The sequence below is a fragment of the Oncorhynchus nerka genome, linkage group LG7, assembly GCF_034236695.1.
Source record: "Oncorhynchus nerka isolate Pitt River linkage group LG7, Oner_Uvic_2.0, whole genome shotgun sequence".
In the NCBI taxonomy this organism is placed as follows: Eukaryota; Metazoa; Chordata; class Actinopteri; order Salmoniformes; family Salmonidae; genus Oncorhynchus; species Oncorhynchus nerka.
This window is the reverse complement of record NC_088402.1, coordinates 58,559,263-58,577,585: the sequence shown is the minus strand read 5'-3', so window position 1 is coordinate 58,577,585 and position 18,323 is coordinate 58,559,263. Positions and strand designations below refer to the sequence as shown.

At 43.2% G+C, this 18,323-nt stretch overlaps 1 protein-coding gene across 1 annotated transcript in view; it reads right to left on the bottom strand.

Moving 5' to 3' along the window:
• LOC115132061 (agrin) overlaps positions 1-18,323 on the bottom strand; it is a 291,320-nt gene that overhangs the window by 160,255 nt on the left and 112,742 nt on the right.

Below are 18,323 nucleotides of genomic sequence, written 5' to 3'. Positions count from 1 at the left end.
CTCATTTACCAGCTGTTTACCGTTGACCCTGTCTCAGAATGCAGTGAAAAGCTGATCCTGGATAATTTCATTGTTATGACGTTATTGTATTGCTGGCTGGATTGTTGCTATGGGTTGTTATTCAGTCTTCTGCTGTCTGTAACTGATCCTAGTTCAGTTACTACTCCTCACCACCAGCACAGGCCTCCAGTCATTACCTCCCTCCCCCTCTCTTCTTCCAATAGCCCCATCTCCTCATGTCTCAGCAGACCGCACAAGTAAGATTTTTTTACATTTATTTAACCTTTATTTAACTAGGCAAGTCAGTTAAGAACAAATTATTATTTACAATGACGGCCTAGTGGGTTAACTGCCTTGTTCAGGGGCACAATGACAGATTCTTACCTTGTCAGCTCGGAGAGTCGATCTAGCAACCTTTCAGTTACTGGCCCAACACTCTAACCACAAGGCTACCTTACCGCCCAGAATAGCTGGGCACGGCTGAGATCTCCCACACCATTGTGGCAGTAACCTGAAGACTGATCCAGGGCCAGCACTGAGCCCCCTAGGCATCCCCGCCACTACTGCTACACTACTCCGCTAATGGAGAGGAACTAACCAGCAGCAGCCACTCATTCATTAGCCCTCTGCTTCCTCAACCACCTCCCCCTCCCTCTTCATCAGTGATAACAACAATAATGATCTGAGCATTTAATACCCTCCATGCTCTGTCGACTCAAACTGTTTATTCATTTTTTATCCCCAGCACTTTTCCCTTAATGGCCCTTAAAGAAATTATTCCAATGGTTGTGCAATGTGAGCGAAAGAAAAAAGGGAGAGGAGTAACAGAGGAAAGAACTGCGGGAGCTTTGCTGCTAGCGCCAAGCTAGTTGGAGACTGATGCTCTTCCATGTGGCGGACATGTGGAGTGTGATCCAGCGTGGCACTGGAGGATGGGGTGGTGTGTGTCAGGGTACAGGGAGTGTCGGTGATCCACGGAGAGAGCAGTTGTTGTTGGCTCAGACAGCCCAGACAATGGGTAGGTACAGTGATGTAGCTGGGTGCTGATTCAGGTGTCAGTCTCTGGCCCAGGCAGCGATCTGTCAACCAGGGCCACATTAGGGTGAAGTTACACAGTCTGCGCCAAGGGTGCACTGCACAATTCCTCCAGTCCCATAGTCCTGCTGGCTAATCGCTATCGTTAGTCACCTGGTACTTCCTTGATCAATGATTGTCATTGATTGGCTGGTGACTGCATGCACCTGGTTTCCCAGGGAGAAGGCAAATTAAAACCAGCAGGAGCTGGTGGATCATAGCTAGGCACCCCTGGTCTATGTCATGGATACTGATTTAAAGTGCATGATGTTCAAGTCATCAGATAGACATAAGTCGATGTTGTGTTGTAATGTTAATGAGCGGTGTGAGATGCTGAGTGGCCACAGTGGTTCATCTGACAGGTTCCTCCCTGACAATGACCTCTGTGGTCAGAGTACTATGGGATAGATTGAGGGGGTACACCAAGGGTCAAGGGTCAGGGAGAGAGGTCGTGGAATGCAGAGGGGCGGGCAACAGCGTCGAGTAGCAGCGCTGCAAGCGATAAATTAAAGTAAATGTTGAAATGTCAGATGGCTGCTGGAGAGATGTCCAAAGCAAACAATCCAAATGGCACGAGGGATATCTACTGCCCACACACAGCACAGGAAGAACCTGCTGGACCAAATCAAAATGTGATCATCTATTTATCATATACCATACAGGATGCACTCAACAAGAGTAAGAAAACAGTTGACTAGTGTGACATTAAAAATCTTTCATTTCTTTTTATGTTTTGACAGTACATCAAAAACACTGATTTACCTCGATTCTCGGTGACATAGCACGTCCATATGTACACACACACACACACACACACACACACACACACACACACACACTTGAGCCACTTTTTACTTTAGCTGACAGTGACAAGCTATTATATACTGGGACTCTTTCATTTGCATTTACAGTAATGAACTCTCTCTCCTCTCTCTCTCTCATCCCTCTTTCTCTCTATCCTCTACTTGCTGCTCATTCTCCGTCAAGCCAGATCCTCTTAGATAGAGGGCAGAGAGGGAATCTTAATTGGCACACAATCCCCATTGTTGAGAAGCCGTCCAAGAAGAAATGGTTATAAATGATTTACATTCCTAATCAAACGCCTCACATTCAACTTCTCTTGCAAGACGGCTTCTTTGTGTTTTCGTAAATAATTCCCAGTCCTTTTAACAGGCTACTGCGAAATGAGGCCAGGGTTGAAAGTAGAAGAAGACAAAGAGAGGAAGAAGATGCAGGATTATGGCACCTAAATGAAACATATGAAACCCACTGACACTGTGAAGAAACGTGTTTCCCTACAAGAGCCACAGCACAGACCCATGTCCAGTGTAGAGGTTTCTCCCTCTGTCTGTTGTTGTGACAACGGTAGACTGAGCTAGGAGGTCGGCAGGTCGCGTTGACACAGGTGTTCTGGGCACGGAGGTAAACAGGGTCGCTCCATTAGCCCAGAGACAGGCTGTTGCCGGGCGGAGGGTGAATCAGCCTGAATACAGCTAGAAGACAGGAATATATCTTCCTAACCTTGAGACACACCAACTGTCTGTCAAATAAGATCCTACAGGCAACTGTGTGCAGACGGACAGAAACACACACTCACAGACAGACAGTGGGGTGCACCCATTCCTCAGACATTCATTGGGTAGTAGTTTTAAACAGACTTGAGGTTTTATGCCTTACAACATGGCCAGCTATACTGTGGTAAAGAAGCTATAGGGAATCTGAATAGCAGATTTGGTTTGCATTCCAGTCACTGTGTCCTCTGATCAACAGCAAATGAAAAATCTCAAACAATTGCCAGAATTCCCGATAGGACGTGTACAACATTCAAGTTGCAGAGGTTTTTCTGGAAACAGCAATTCCAGGCTTCATCACTGAACTGCATCAATGCGAAAAAGACGAGACATAACCAAAACAATCTGGCCTGAATCAATAGAAAAGGTGTTGAGTGTGTCGGCACTTGGGGCACTCCACGCAGGCCCTTTCAGATTGTTGGAGATTCCCCCTGGGTGTTTACCAAGACCTATATCGCATGCTGAGGGAGTTGTAAGGAGAAGAGAGATGGGAGAAGTACTGTACATCATTACACAATCTCCATTACTTCTCACTCTCCGTCTTCATCACCTCACACCACGACAGCTGTGACTCAATTAACGGTGAGAACACGCTACTGCACCGTCGTTCACTAGTCTATATTCGAAGGGAAAACTGATAAACGAGGCAAATGATGAGGAACAACAACGGTCAAAACCATGACGACGACTGAGGCAGTTGCATAGTTCGACAGAGCCCTGCAGACGAGTGGCAGACTGGAGTGGGTAGTTAAGCCGGAAGTGAAAACAACGTGGAGCGGGGACAGAACCGTTACCATGAGGCAAATTTCACAACACACTTGAAAATCCACTGTAGCTGGCCCCAGAGAGGGGACACAAGGCAACGTAATTAAGCAGATAAAAGGTGAAACTGAGGCCTACATGGATGTAAAGAGAGTAAATCACTCACACACCCAGGAGATCATAACACGGCAGAAGTTACACACCACCTGTCACCACGCATACACGCGCACGTACAGTATGCAAGTACGCACACACCGTCTACATCAAGCAAATGTAGTTACTATTCCAACAACGTCAATATGGTTGTCTCCATCCTATCCTTGTCTAATCATAAAACTACAGCAGATAGAATCTATAGGCCTCTCTACCTCATAGATTTACGTGCCCTTATCTGACGTGGAAGCGGGGTTGAATTATTTCCCTGTTGCTACGGTAACACAGTATGCAGAAACCGTGTGGTGGCCAGAAATATGCTAATTTGTCAAATTCAGTTACGTATCGGGATATTCTTTTTGACAATATATCTCAATATATCTGTTCTCCGTCTTCTTTTTAAATGGTGAGCCAATACGATTTTGCAACTTTTATTTCCATGACTGGGTCTCTCTTGTCTCTCTGCAGCAGACATATATTGAGCAATACGTTTGGAATATCGAATCTCAATATCGAATCACAATACATATAAAATCGGGAGAATAACAATACATAACGTATCGGCACCTAGAGTGCCTACGGAAAGTATTCAGACCCCTTGATTTTTCCACATTTTGTTATGTTACATCCTTAATCTAAAATGGATTTAAAAAAAATAAAAATAAATCCTCAGCAATCTATACACAATACCCCATAATGACAAAGCCAAAACAGGTTTTTAGACATTTTTGCAAAAGTATAAAAAACACAAAACAAGAATACCTAATTTACATAACTATTCAGACCCTTTGCTATGAGACTCAAAATTGAGCTCAGGTGCATCGTGTTTCCATTGGTCATCCTTAAGATGTTTTACCTATGGTAAACTGATTGGACATGATTTGGAAAGACACACACCAGTTGCAAAAATGAATTGTCCATAGAGCTCCGAGACAGGATTGTGTCGAGAAACAGATCTGGGAAAGGGTACCAAAACATTTCTGCAGCATTGAAGTTCAGCAAGAACACAGTGGCCTCCATCATTCTTAAATTGAAGAATTTTGGAACTAGAGCTGGCCGCCCGGCCAAACTGAGCAATCGGGAGAGAAGGGCCTTGGTGAGGGAGGTGACCAAGAACCCGATGGTCACTCTGAAAGAGCTCCAGAGTTCATCTATGGAGATGGGAGAACCTTCCAGAAGGACATCCATCTCTGCAGCACACCACCAATCAGGTCTTTATGGTAGAATGGCCAGACGGAAGCCACTCCCCAGTAAAAAAGCACATGATAGCCCGCTTGGAGCTTGCCAAAAGGCATCTAAAGACTCTCAGACCATGAGAAACAAGATTCTCTTGTCTGATGAAACCAAGATTAAACTTTTTGGCCTGAATGCCAAGTGTCACGTCTGTCGGAAATGTGGCACCATCCCTACAGTGATGCATGCTGGTGGCAGCATAATGCTGTGGGGATGTTTTTCAGCGGCAGGGATTGAGAGACTAGTCAGGATCGAGGCAAATATGAACGGAGCAAAGTACAGAGATCCTTGATGAAAACCTGCTTCAGAGCGCTCAGGACCTCAGACTCGGGCGAAGTTTCACCTTCCAAAAAGACAACGACCCTAAGCACACAGCCAAGACAAGGCTGGAGTGGCTTCGGGACAAGTCTTTGAATGTTCTTGAGTGGCCCAGCCAGAGCCCGGACTTGAACCCGATTGAACATCTCTGGAGAGACCTGAAAATAGTTTGCAGCAACGCTCCCCATCCAACCTGACAGAGCTTGAGAGGATCTGCAGAGAAGAATGGGAGAAACTACACAAATACAGATGTGCCAAGCTTGTAGAGTCATACACAGAAAGACTCGAGGCTGTAATCACTGCCAAAGGTGCTTCAACAAAGTACTGAGTAAAGGGTCTAAATACTTATGTAAATGTTATATTTCGTTTTTCTTTTTTTCTTTATTAGCAACATTTTCTAAAAACCTGTTTTTGCTTTGTCATTATGGGGTATTGTGTGTAGATTGATGAGGGGTAAAAACAATTTAATCCATTTTAGAATAAGGCTGTAATTTAACAAGATGTGGAAAAAGTCAAGGGGTCTGAATACTTTCCAAAGACACTGTAAGTATCATGGAAATACTGTATTGTGTGGTCCCTGGCAATACCCAGCCCTAATTTATAGCCAATGCAAAGGGGGCCGCTTGGCATGACACACGCAAGGTGATTTCGATAATATGGGTCAGTGTCACCATATTCCTACCAGCCAGTGTCACCATATTCCTACCAGCCAGTGTCACCATATTTATATGAGCCAAACATAAAGGAAAACATTTGCCACCTCTTCTCTGTTGTTCATCTCCCTCTATCCTAACACCTGCAGGCATTTGCACTCTGTCGGCTTTGCTTCTTCCCTTTAATTTCTTTCTCCCGTGCACTACATTTCCTGCAAGATAACGTAGCGGCAATTCTATCACTGGCATAGCACAGAGGCAGTGGATAATGCCTTATGCATCCAAATCTCAGCTTTTCCAAAAGCCTACTTTGCTTTTCTCTTACCTCCCTCCCCCATTTCGTCTCTCTTTACACCTCTCGAGTTTCACATCGACATCTCACTAGTGACAATCAAATCCAGAATTTGTCATCTGACCCCAGAAATCCCCCCTCTCTCCAACCTCACAACCCTTTTGGGAAAACCCACCCTGATCATGTGTCTGGCCTCTCCGCGGCAACAAATGAGTTCCATGGCCTCTCCGCTCACTTCAGTGTCACAGCTCACTCATCATGTGATCTGTGTCACCACCCATATAAGTAGACCACCTCGGAACCTCTCAACAGGGTTTGCCATTACTTGTTCATTATTGTTCATGGAGGCAGGCTGAGGCACGAACACAATGCAGGAAAATGCAGGTCTGGATGTGTGTGATGTAGTGTGTGATTGAGGATCTGGGGCACCCCCCTTTAAGTGGTAAAAATAGACCCGGTTAAAGGGAAGAGGCTCATCAGGGCTCATTAATGTGTGATGAATGAGGTGGCTGAAGTTGCTCGGCTAGGGGACCTAATGCTGTTATTATGCCCCGCCAGTGGTGGACAACCTGGGGCCTCCGGGGGTAGGGTGGGGTGGATGGTGCTGGGGGTTGTAGACCTGTGGTTTACAGTTCCCTGCCTCCTTGCTCCTACAGACTTCGTCTCTGAGTAAAGCTCTCTATTTCATCAGAGAGGGGGAGGGGGCACGTACAGTATACACACACGAATACTCACACACACATAAACAGAGGCACACAAGCATGCGCACACACGGGCGTGGACACACACATGTTCAGAGAGACACACACACAGACCAACTGCCGGCAATCAGATCTCAGGGGAAAAGGTGAGCCAGAGACGGGAGAGAGAGAGACAGAGAGAGAGGGATGGAGGAGGCAAATTAGAGGGGAGTTGAAAGAGCACAGCAGTAGATATAGTGAGCATGGGAGAGAAAAAGTGTGGGGGGAGGTCAAAAAGGCCATTTTGTGTGTGTGTGTGTGTGTGTGTGTGTGTGTGTGTGTGTGTGTGTGTGTGTGTGTGTGTGGTCGTTAGCAGCCTCTGTCAGAGAGGAGAGAGAGGTGGAGACGGAGGGAGGAAGAGGACAGAGAGAGAGAGACTGGACTAAGATGAAAAGGTAAACCGAGGAGAATGAGAGAGGGAGACAGAGAAAGAGAAGAAAACTAGAAAAGCAGCATAAGGCTGAGGCTGAGGCAAGCCAAGCAAAGGACTCCGAGGGGGAGGGTGGTGAGAAGAGACAGAGAATAATGCACTGGTGTAAGTCAGCCTGCCAGAGAGAGAGGGAGAGAAGGAGAGAGAGGGAGAGCGAGAGAAGGAGAGGGAGAGGGAGAGAGAGAGAGAGAGAGAAATTGAGCAGTGTAAGCTTTCAGCTAGGCTTGGGCGGTATACCGTATACCTGGGTATTTGGAAATAGCCACGGGATGGTTTATCAATACCGTCAATACCATTTAAACCATTTATTTTACGTTTTTCCATACATTTTCATATTTGTAGCTATTTTTTAAGTAAATACCTGCAGTCTACTTGTTCAATGCGTTAGAAGAAAAAGCAGATTGCGTTCTTCATTTCACCTGTCATATTATTTTACATTATGAAGCTGAAGTAGTTCCCCAGAACAGTTTGGCCAGTAACATGTTTGTTTGTAAATAGCACAACGGGAGAAAGAGGGAGCAGGTGAGTCCAGCTGTGTATTGACAGGGGTCGCGTTTTATATTGAAAGTCAACAGTGTTTCTTGCCTCAATAGAGTGATCAGGGACGTGCATAAATATTTTTCCTTCACAGAAAATACATTAGTGCAAAACATTCGGCAGAAAATAGCTTAATTTACATCAGATGACAAGAGAAGGACAACGCTATTTGGCTGACATCCACAAAAGTAAATGAGCTTACAATGAAAAAGCGAGGTATATCTCCCTCACTTTAAGCATCAGCTGTCAGAGCAGCCAGTATCTCTACTTGCACATCATCATCTGTACATCTATCACTCCAGGGTTAATGCTAAACTGCTTTGCTGTATCTTGGCCAGGTCGCAGTTGTAAATGATAACTTGTTCTCAACTGGCCTACCTGGTTAAATAAAGGTGAAATAAAAAACATGAAAGTTCACATGCATTTCTGCCCCAAAAAAACACATTTTGATAAAAAAAAAAAAAAATTATGTTCAAACTCTCCTGTGAAGTAGTGACCTGCGACATACGCCTAGTTTCCTGAAACGGGTCACATATATGTTATTTCATAGTTTTGATATCTTCACTATTATTAGTAAAAATAAAGAAAAACACTTGAATGAGTAGGTGTGTCCAAACTTTTGACTGACACTGTATATGTAAAACTCTATGAGCTGGATTGCGTGCCTGCAATTAGTTTATTTTAGTTTGTGCTTGTTAGCATATCTAGCTATCAGCCTCCATGGAAATTTGCTATTACTTGTGCTAATTTTGTTAGCATTCTGGCAATAGGCGCCCAATGGTCTTTTGTACGTTTTTTGGCGCTCCCTTGTGTACTAAACCGGTAATACCGTAAATCCCGGGGTGAGAATCTGGATACAGCCCAACCCTACTATCAGCCCCAGCTGTCTTTTTGTGGAGTGTGTGTGTGCGCACATGTGCATGTGTGTGTCATGTGTGTGAGTGCATGAGCCTGTAAGTCTGTCCTTTCAGTGTGTTGTGTGCATAATCTTGTGCATGTGTGTATTGCTGGCAGGCCTGGGAGTTCATGTCAGCTCCTCATCACTCTGTGGCTCTGGCAGACAAGCAGCCAGCCAGGCAGGCAGGGTTAGCTTGTGAGACAGTCCCAGTGGGGGCTCTCAATCCTGGGGTAGAGGGCCTCCGTCCACTGACCAGGCCTCCTGCTACAGCCTGGACATGGTCCAGGACCTTTCGCTCCTAGACCCATCTGGACCAAGGCTAGCAGGCGCCAGAGCCAGAACCAGCATTTCCTCTGGGACTAAGCAGCTAGTAGTGCTCTCACTGGCTTTTGGAGGTGAGACAGGCTAGTTATGCTAGTGCCAAGAATCACAGTCAGTAATTCTAACTATTTAGCTTATTACATGAGACTGCTATTATGCTAACAGTTTAGCTTATTACATGAGACTGCTACCACACTGGATGGTTCCGACCTTGAATATGTGGACACCTATAAGTACCTAGGTGTCTGGCTAGACTGCAAACTCTCCTTCCAGACCCATATCAAACATCTCCAATCGAAAATCAAATCAAGAGTCGGCTTTCTATTCCGCAACAAAGCCTCCTTCACTCACGCTGCCAAGCTTACCCTAGTAAAACTGACTATCCTACCGATCCTCGACTTCGGCGATGTCATCTACAAAATGGCTTCCAACACTCTTCTCAGCAAACTGGATGCAGTTTATCACAGTGCCATCCGTTTTGTCACTAAAGCACCTTATACTACCCACCACTGCGACTTGTATGCTCTAGTCGGCTGGCCCTCGCTACATATTCGTCGCCAGACCCACTGGCTCCAGGTCATCTACAAGGCCATGCTAGGCAAAGCTCCGCCTTATCTCAGCTCACTGGTCACGATGGCAACACCCATCCGTAGCACGCGCTCCAGCAGGTGTATCTCATTGAGCATCCCCAAAGCCAACACCTCATTCGGGGCCGCCTTTCGTTCCAGTACTCTGCTGCCTGTGACTGGAACGATTTGCAAAATCGCTGAAGTTGGAGACTTTTATCTCCCTCACCAACTTCAAACATCAGCTATCTGAGCAGCTAACCGATCGCTGCAGCTGTACATAATCTATTGGTAAATAGCCCACCCATTTTCACCTACCTCATCCCCACAGTTTTTATTTATTTACCTTTCTGCTCTTTTGCACACAAATATCTCTACCTGTACATGATCATCTGATCATTTATCACTCCAGTGTTAATCTGCAATATTGTAATTATTCGCCTACCTCCTCATGCCTTTTGCACACATTGTATATAGACTCCCCTTTTTTCTCTCTACTGTGTTATTGACTTGTTAATTGTTTACTCCATGTGTAACTCTGTGTTGTCTGTTCACTCTGCTATGCTTTATCTTGGCCAGGTCGCAGTTGCAAATGAGAACCTGTTCTCAACTAGCCTACCTGGTTAAATAAAGGTGAAATAAAAAAATAAAAATAAAAATATTATGCTAACTGTTTAGCTTCTTACATGACACTGCTATTATGCTGATTGTTTAGCTTATTACATGACACTGCTATTATGCTGACTGTTTAGCTTATTAAATGACACTGCTATTATGCTAACTGTTTAGCTTATTACATGACACTACTATTATGCTGATTGTTTAGCTTATTAAATGACACTGCTATTATGCTAACTGTTTAGCTTAATACATGACACTGCTATTATGCTAACTGTTTAGCTTATTACATGACACTGCTATTATGCTAACTGTTTAGCTTCTTACATGACACTGCTATTATGCTGACTGTTTAGCTTATTAAATGACACTGCTATTATGCTAACTGTTTAGCTTAATACATGACACTGCTATTGTGCTGACTGTTTAGCTTATTACATGACACTGCTATTATGCTGATTGTTTAGCTTATTACATGACACTGCTATTGTGCTAACTGTTTAGCTTATTACATGACACTGCTATTATGCTTATTGTTTAGCTTATTACATGACACTGCTATTGTGCTAACTGTTTAGCTTATTACATGACACTGCTATTGTGCTAACAGTTTAGCTTATTACATGACACTGCTATTATGCTAACTGTTTAGCTTAATACATGACACTGCTATTATGCTAACTGTTTAGCTTATTACATGACACTGCAATTATGCTGATTGTTTAGCTTCTTACATGACACTGCTATTATGCTAACTGTTTAGCTTATTAAATGACACTGCTATTATGCTAACTGTTTAGCTTATTACATGACACTGCTATTATGCTAACTGTTTAGCTTATTACATGACACTGCTATTATGCTGATTGTTTAGCTTATTACATGACACTGCTATTATGCTGATTGTTTAGCTTATTACATGACACTGCTATTATGCTGATTGTTTAGCTTATTACATGACACTGCTATTATGCTAACTGTTTAGCTTCTTACATGACACTGCTATTATGCTGATTGTTTAGCTTATTACATGACACTGCTATTATGCTGATTGTTTAGCTTATTACATGACACTGCTATTATGCTGATTGTTTAGCTTATTACATGACACTGCTATTATGCTGATTGTTTAGCTTATTACATGACACTGCTATTGTGCTGATTGTTTAGCTTATTACATGACACTGCTATTGTGCTAACTGTTTAGCTTATTAAATGACACTGCTATTATGCTAACTGTTTAGCTTAATACATGACACTGCTATTGTGCTGACTGTTTAGCTTATTACATGACACTGCTATTATGCTGATTGTTTAGCTTATTACATGACACTGCTATTATGCTAACTGTTTAGCTTAATACATGACACTGCTATTGTGCTGACTGTTTAGCTTATTACATGACACTGCTATTATGCTGATTGTTTAGCTTATTACATGACACTGCTATTGTGCTAACTGTTTAGCTTATTACATGACACTGCTATTATGCTGATTATTTAGCTTATTACATGACACTGCTATTGTGCTAACTGTTTAGCTTATTACATGACACTGCTATTGTGCTAACAGTTTAGCTTATTACATGACACTGCTATTATGCTTATTGTTTAGCTTATTACATGACACTGCTATTGTGCTAACTGTTTAGCTTATTACATGACACTGCTATTGTGCTAACAGTTTAGCTTATTACATGACACTGCTATTATGCTAACTGTTTAGCTTAATACATGACACTGCTATTATGCTAACTGTTTAGCTTATTACATGACACTGCAATTATGCTGATTGTTTAGCTTCTTACATGACACTGCTATTATGCTAACTGTTTAGCTTATTAAATGACACTGCTATTATGCTAACTGTTTAGCTTATTACATGACACTGCTATTATGCTAACTGTTTAGCTTATTACATGACACTGCTATTATGCTGATTGTTTAGCTTATTACATGACACTGCTATTATGCTGATTGTTTAGCTTATTACATGACACTGCTATTATGCTGATTGTTTAGCTTATTACATGACACTGCTATTATGCTAACTGTTTAGCTTCTTACATGACACTGCTATTATGCTGATTGTTTAGCTTATTACATGACACTGCTATTATGCTGATTGTTTAGCTTATTACATGACACTGCTATTATGCTGATTGTTTAGCTTATTACATGACACTGCTATTGTGCTGATTGTTTAGCTTATTACATGACACTGCTATTGTGCTAACTGTTTAGCTTATTAAATGACACTGCTATTATGCTAACTGTTTAGCTTAATACATGACACTGCTATTGTGCTGACTGTTTAGCTTATTACATGACACTGCTATTATGCTGATTGTTTAGCTTATTACATGACACTGCTATTATGCTAACTGTTTAGCTTAATACATGACACTGCTATTGTGCTGACTGTTTAGCTTATTACATGACACTGCTATTATGCTGATTGTTTAGCTTATTACATGACACTGCTATTGTGCTAACTGTTTAGCTTATTACATGACACTGCTATTATGCTGATTATTTAGCTTATTACATGACACTGCTATTGTGCTAACTGTTTAGCTTATTACATGACACTGCTATTGTGCTAACAGTTTAGCTTATTACATGACACTGCTATTATGCTAACAGTTTAGCTTATTACATGACACTGCTATTGTGCTAACTGTTTAGCTTATTACATGACACTGCTATTGTGCTAACTGTTTAGCTTATTACATGACACTGCTATTATGCTAACTGTTTAGCTTATTACATGACACTGCTATTATGCTGATTGTTTAGCTTATTACATGACACTGCTATTGTGCTGACTGTTTAGCTTATTACATGACACTGCTATTATGCTGATTGTTTAGCTTATTACATGACACTGCTATTATGCTAACTGTTTAGCTTATTACATGACACTGCTATTGTGCTAACTGTTTAGCTTATTACATGACACTGCTATTGTGCTAACTGTTTAGCTTATTACATGACACTGCTATTGTGCTAACTGTTTAGCTTATTTCATGACACTGACTATGCATCTGGATCTTCAGCTCATGTTCTATGGACTTGTTAGGGGAGAAAAAATAGTAGAGAGCTTCAATCTTAGTTTCTAGGAATACTTATGAATGTGCATCAAATCCGCTATGTATGCCATATCAACAATTAAGGCATGTACTTTTACAATCCCAATTTATTGAAGGATTTAGGATTCAAAGCCTTGCAATACAGAACATAACCTTGATTCTCCCTTTCAGTAGTCTGTCATTGTCTCTCATTGTACAGCCTGTACGTACACAGACCACTGGGTCAATACGTTGACTCATCATCGGTCAATCCACCATCTGCCCACCTTGGTCAATAAAAAAGCACCCCGATCCTTTTAGCTCTTGGCTCCATTCCATGGTAGAAGGGAAAAAAAACACTCTCTAGTCAATCTAGCACTACGCTCTTCCACCTCACGCGTCATTCTCCATTCTGTCCATCGATCACAAAACACGATTTTTAATTGCAACCTTACAGGTACAGCTAGAGAAGAACAACCACCATTTATGCCTTCTATTTATGTGTCTTTCACCACTTTATCGATCAGACAGCTAAATTCTAATATTCAGGTAGGCTACAGCTAGAAAAGAATGATGACCATTTACCCCCTCTCACGCGTCACTCTCCGTTCTATAGGTCAGGCAGTTAGAGTGTAATAGACAGGTACAGCTAGAGAATTTATTTGTATCACCTCACTCTAGCCATTGTAGTTCTACATTTCCCCCCTCACTCCCCCCCTAACTTATCGCTCTCCTCCATTCTATCAATCAGACGGCAACATTTAAGTAGACAGGTACAGCTGAAAAGAATAATAACTTTACTCTAGTTATTATAGCTGTATGTCTCCCTTCCCCTTTCTCTCAACGTATCATTCTCAATTCAATCGATCAGACAGCTTATAATAGACAGGTACAGCTGGTCCCCTCGGCAGACAGTGGAGTGGCCCGGGAATAGGGTCGGCATATTGAAATGAACAAATGAAGACGTCTTCCTGGGAGAGCGAGAGAGAGAGGGGGGAGATAGTGGCTCTTTGGTAAAAGGATATTGTCTCTCAGAGGCTGAGGGCCCCTCGAATAATTCACCCGGAAATACATTTCCATCACCTCATTCATATTTTCCCCTTACTCTGTCTCTCTCGGTCACTCACTCTCTCTCTCTGACAGACCACTGCTTTGCCACACACCACGCTGTTAATTTGTTAACAAAGGACATTATTGTACCATCAGATTTGTATTTGTATTTATTATGGATCCCCATTAGCTGATGCCAAGGCAGCAGCTACTCTTCCTGGGAACCAGAAAAATGAAAGCAGTTATATATTTTTAAAACATTACATAAGGTGTATTTTCATCTGTTTTTGAAATCAAATTTTACTGCTGGCATGAGTTACTTGATGTGGAATATACACTGCTCAAAAAAATAAAGGGAACATTAAAATAACACATCCTAGATCTGAATGAATGAAATATTCTTATTAAATACTTTTATCTTTACATAGTTGAATGTGCTGACAAAATCACACAAAAATTATCAATGGAAATCAAATTTATCAACCCATGGAGGTCTGGATTTGGAGTCACACTCAAAATTAAAGTGGAAAACCACACTACAGGCTGATCCAACTTTGATGTAATGTCCTTAAAACAAGTCAAAATGAGGCTCAGTAGTGTGTGTGGCCTCCACGTGCCTGTATGACCTCCCTACAACGCCTGGGCATGCTCCTGATGAGGTGGTGGATGGTGTTCTGAGGGATCTCCTCCCAGACCTGGACTAAATCATCCACCAACTCCTGGACAGTCTGTGGTGCAACGTGGCGTTGGTGGATGGAGCGGGACATAATGTCCCAGATGTGCTCAATTGGATTCAGGTCTGGGGAACGGGCGGGCCAGTCCATAGCATCAATGCCTTCCTCTTGCAGGAACTGCTGACACACTCCAGCCACATAAGGTCTAGCATTGTCTTGCATTAGGAGGAACCCAGGGCCAACCGCACCAGCATATGGTCTCACAAGGGGTCTGAGGATCTCATCTCGGTACCTAATGGCAGTCAGGCTACCTCTGGCGAGCACATGGAGGGCTGTGCGGCCCCACAAAGAAATGCCACCCCACACCATGACTGAACCACCGCCAAACTGGGCATGCTGGAGGATGTTGCAGGCAGCAGAACGTTCTCCACGGCGTCTCCAGACTGTCACGTCTGTCACATGTGCTCAGTGTGAACCTGCTTTCATCTGTGAAGAGCACAGGGCGCCAGTGGCGTATTTGCCAATCTTGGTGTTCTCTGGCAAATGCCAAACGTCCTGCAAGGTGTTGGGCTGTAAGCACAAGCCCCACCTGTGGACATCGGGGCCTCATACCACCCTCATGGAGTCTGTTTCTGACCGTTTGAGCAGACACATGCACATTTGTGGCCTGCTGGAGGTCATTTTGCAGGGCTCTGGCAGTGCTCCTCCTGCTCCTCCTTGCACAAAGGCGGAGGTAGCGGTCCTGCTGCTGGGTTGTTGCCCTCCTACGGCCTCCTCCACGTCTCCTGATGTACTGGCCTGTCTCCTGGTAGCGCCTCCATGCTCTGGACACTACGCTGACAGACACAGCAAACCTTCTTTCCACAGCTCGCATTGATGTACCATCCTGGATGAGCTGCACTACCTGAGCCACTTGTGTGGGTTGTAGACTCCGTCTCATGCTACCACTAGAGTGAAAGCACCACCAGCATTCAAGTGACCAAAACATCAGCCAGGAAGCATAGGAACTGAGAAGTGGTCTGTGGTTATCACCTGCAGAACCACTCCTTTATTGGGGGTGTCTTGCTAATTGCCTATAATTTCCACCTGTTGTCTATTCAATTTGCACAACAGCATATGAAATTTATTGTCAATCAGTGTTGCTTCCTAAGTGGACAGTTTGATTTCACAGAAGTGTGACTGACTTGGAGTTACATTGTGTTGTTTAAGTGTTCCCTTTATTTTTTGAGCAGTGTAGTTCCATGTAGCCATGGCTCTATGTAGTACTGTGCGCCTCCCATAGTCAGTTCTGGACTTGTGGACCGTGAAGAGCGCTCTGGTGACATGTCTTGTGGGGTATGCATAGGTGTCCGAGTTGTGTGCCAGTAGTTCAAACAGACAGCTTGTGCATTCAACCTGTCACTAATACAAGTAGTGATGAAGTCGTTCTCTCCTCCACTTTAAGCCAGGAGGGATTGACATGTATGTTGTTAATGTTAGCTGTCTGTGTACATCCAAGGGCCAGCCATGCTGCCCAGTTCTGAGCCAATTGCATTTTTCCTAAATCCCTCTTTGTTGCACCTGACCACACGACAGTAGTCCAGGTGAGACAAAACTAGGGCATGTAGACCTGCCTTGTTGATAGTGCTGTTAAAACTTCTTAGAGACAAGGGGCAGCATTTCCACTTTTGGATAAATAGCGTGCACAATTTCAACTTCCTGCTACTCATGCCAGGAATATATTATATGCATATGATTAGTAGGTGTGGATATAAAACACTCTGAAGTCTCTAAAACTGGTTCAATCATGTCTGTGATTATAACAGAACTTACGTAGCAGGCAAAACCCCAAGGAAAAACTGTTCAGAATATTTAAAAATATTTTCCTCTGACCGTTCCCTCAGTTGTCTTTGCCAAGGGAAATTAGATAGCGCCCATTTTACAGTTCCTACGACTTCCACAGGATGTCACCAGTCTTTGGAATTAGGTTGAAGTTAATCATTGGTGAAACGAAGAAGAGGCACATCCTGGAACAACGTTACACTGTTGATAGTTACGCAAGAGGGAAAATGGTGCATGTTTTGTTTACTTTCTCTATCGAATACAGATTGCCCCGTCTACAATTTGATCGATTATTAACGTTTAAAAATACCTAAAGTTGTATTACAAAAGTAGTTTGAAATATTTTGGAAAAGTTTATAGGCAACTTTTTAAATGTTTTGTAGTGACGTTGTGTTTTGGAAAGCTGTTTTTTCCGGATCAAACCTGCTTTATAAATGGACATTTTGGGTATACATGGACGGAATTAATCGAAAAAAAGGACCAATTGTGATGTTTATGGGACATATTGGAGTGCCAACAAAGAAGCTCGTCAAAGGTAATGTATGTTTTATATTTTATTTCAGCGTTTTGTGTAGCGCCGGCTACGCTAATTCTTTTGTTTACAACTCGTTCAGGTGGTTCAGGGGGGTGCATGCTATACGATAATAGCTTCTCATGCTTTCGCCGAAAAGCATTTTTAAAATCTGACATGTTGGCTGGATTCACAACGAGTGTTGCTTTAATTGAGTACCCTGCATGTGTGATTTAATGAAAGTTTGAGTTTTTATTTGAATTTGGCGCTCTGCATTTCCCGAGGCTATTGGCCACTTGGGACGCTAGCGTATCACTATCCCCAAGAGGTTAAGAATGCAGAGCAGGGCCTCCTGAGTGGCACAGTGGTCTAAGGCACGGCATCGCAGTGCTAGTTGTGCCACTAGTTTTCGAGTCTAGGCTCTGTCGCAATTGGCCACGACCGGGAGACCCATGGGGTGGGGCACACACACTAGCGACTCCTGTGGCGGGCCAGGTGCAGTGCACGCTGACACAGTCACCAGGTACACAGTGTTTCCTCCGACATATTGGTGCGGCTGGCTCCCGGGTTAAGTGTGCACTATGTCAGGAAGCAGTGCGGCTTGTTTGGGTTGTGTTTGGAGGACGCACGGCTCTCGACCTTCACCTCTCCCGAGTCTGTACGGGCGCTGCAGCAATGAGGCAAGACTGTAACTACCTAATGGATACCACGAAATGGGGTGAAAACGGGAAAAAAAAATATTTAAAAGAAATAAGAATGCAGAGCTGCGCTTTATTATAGACAGACCACCTATTACTCAAAGCCAGTGGCATGTCGTTAGTAAAGATTGAACAAAGTAAGGGGCCTAGAAAGCTGCCCTGGGGAATTCCTGATTCTACCTGGATTTTGTTGGAGAGGCTTCCATTAAAGAACTCCCTCTGTGTTCTTTTAGACAGGTAACTCTTTATCCACAATATAGCAGAGGGAGTAAAGCCACAACACATATGCTTTTCCAGCAACCGACTATGATCAATAATGTCAAAAGCCGAACT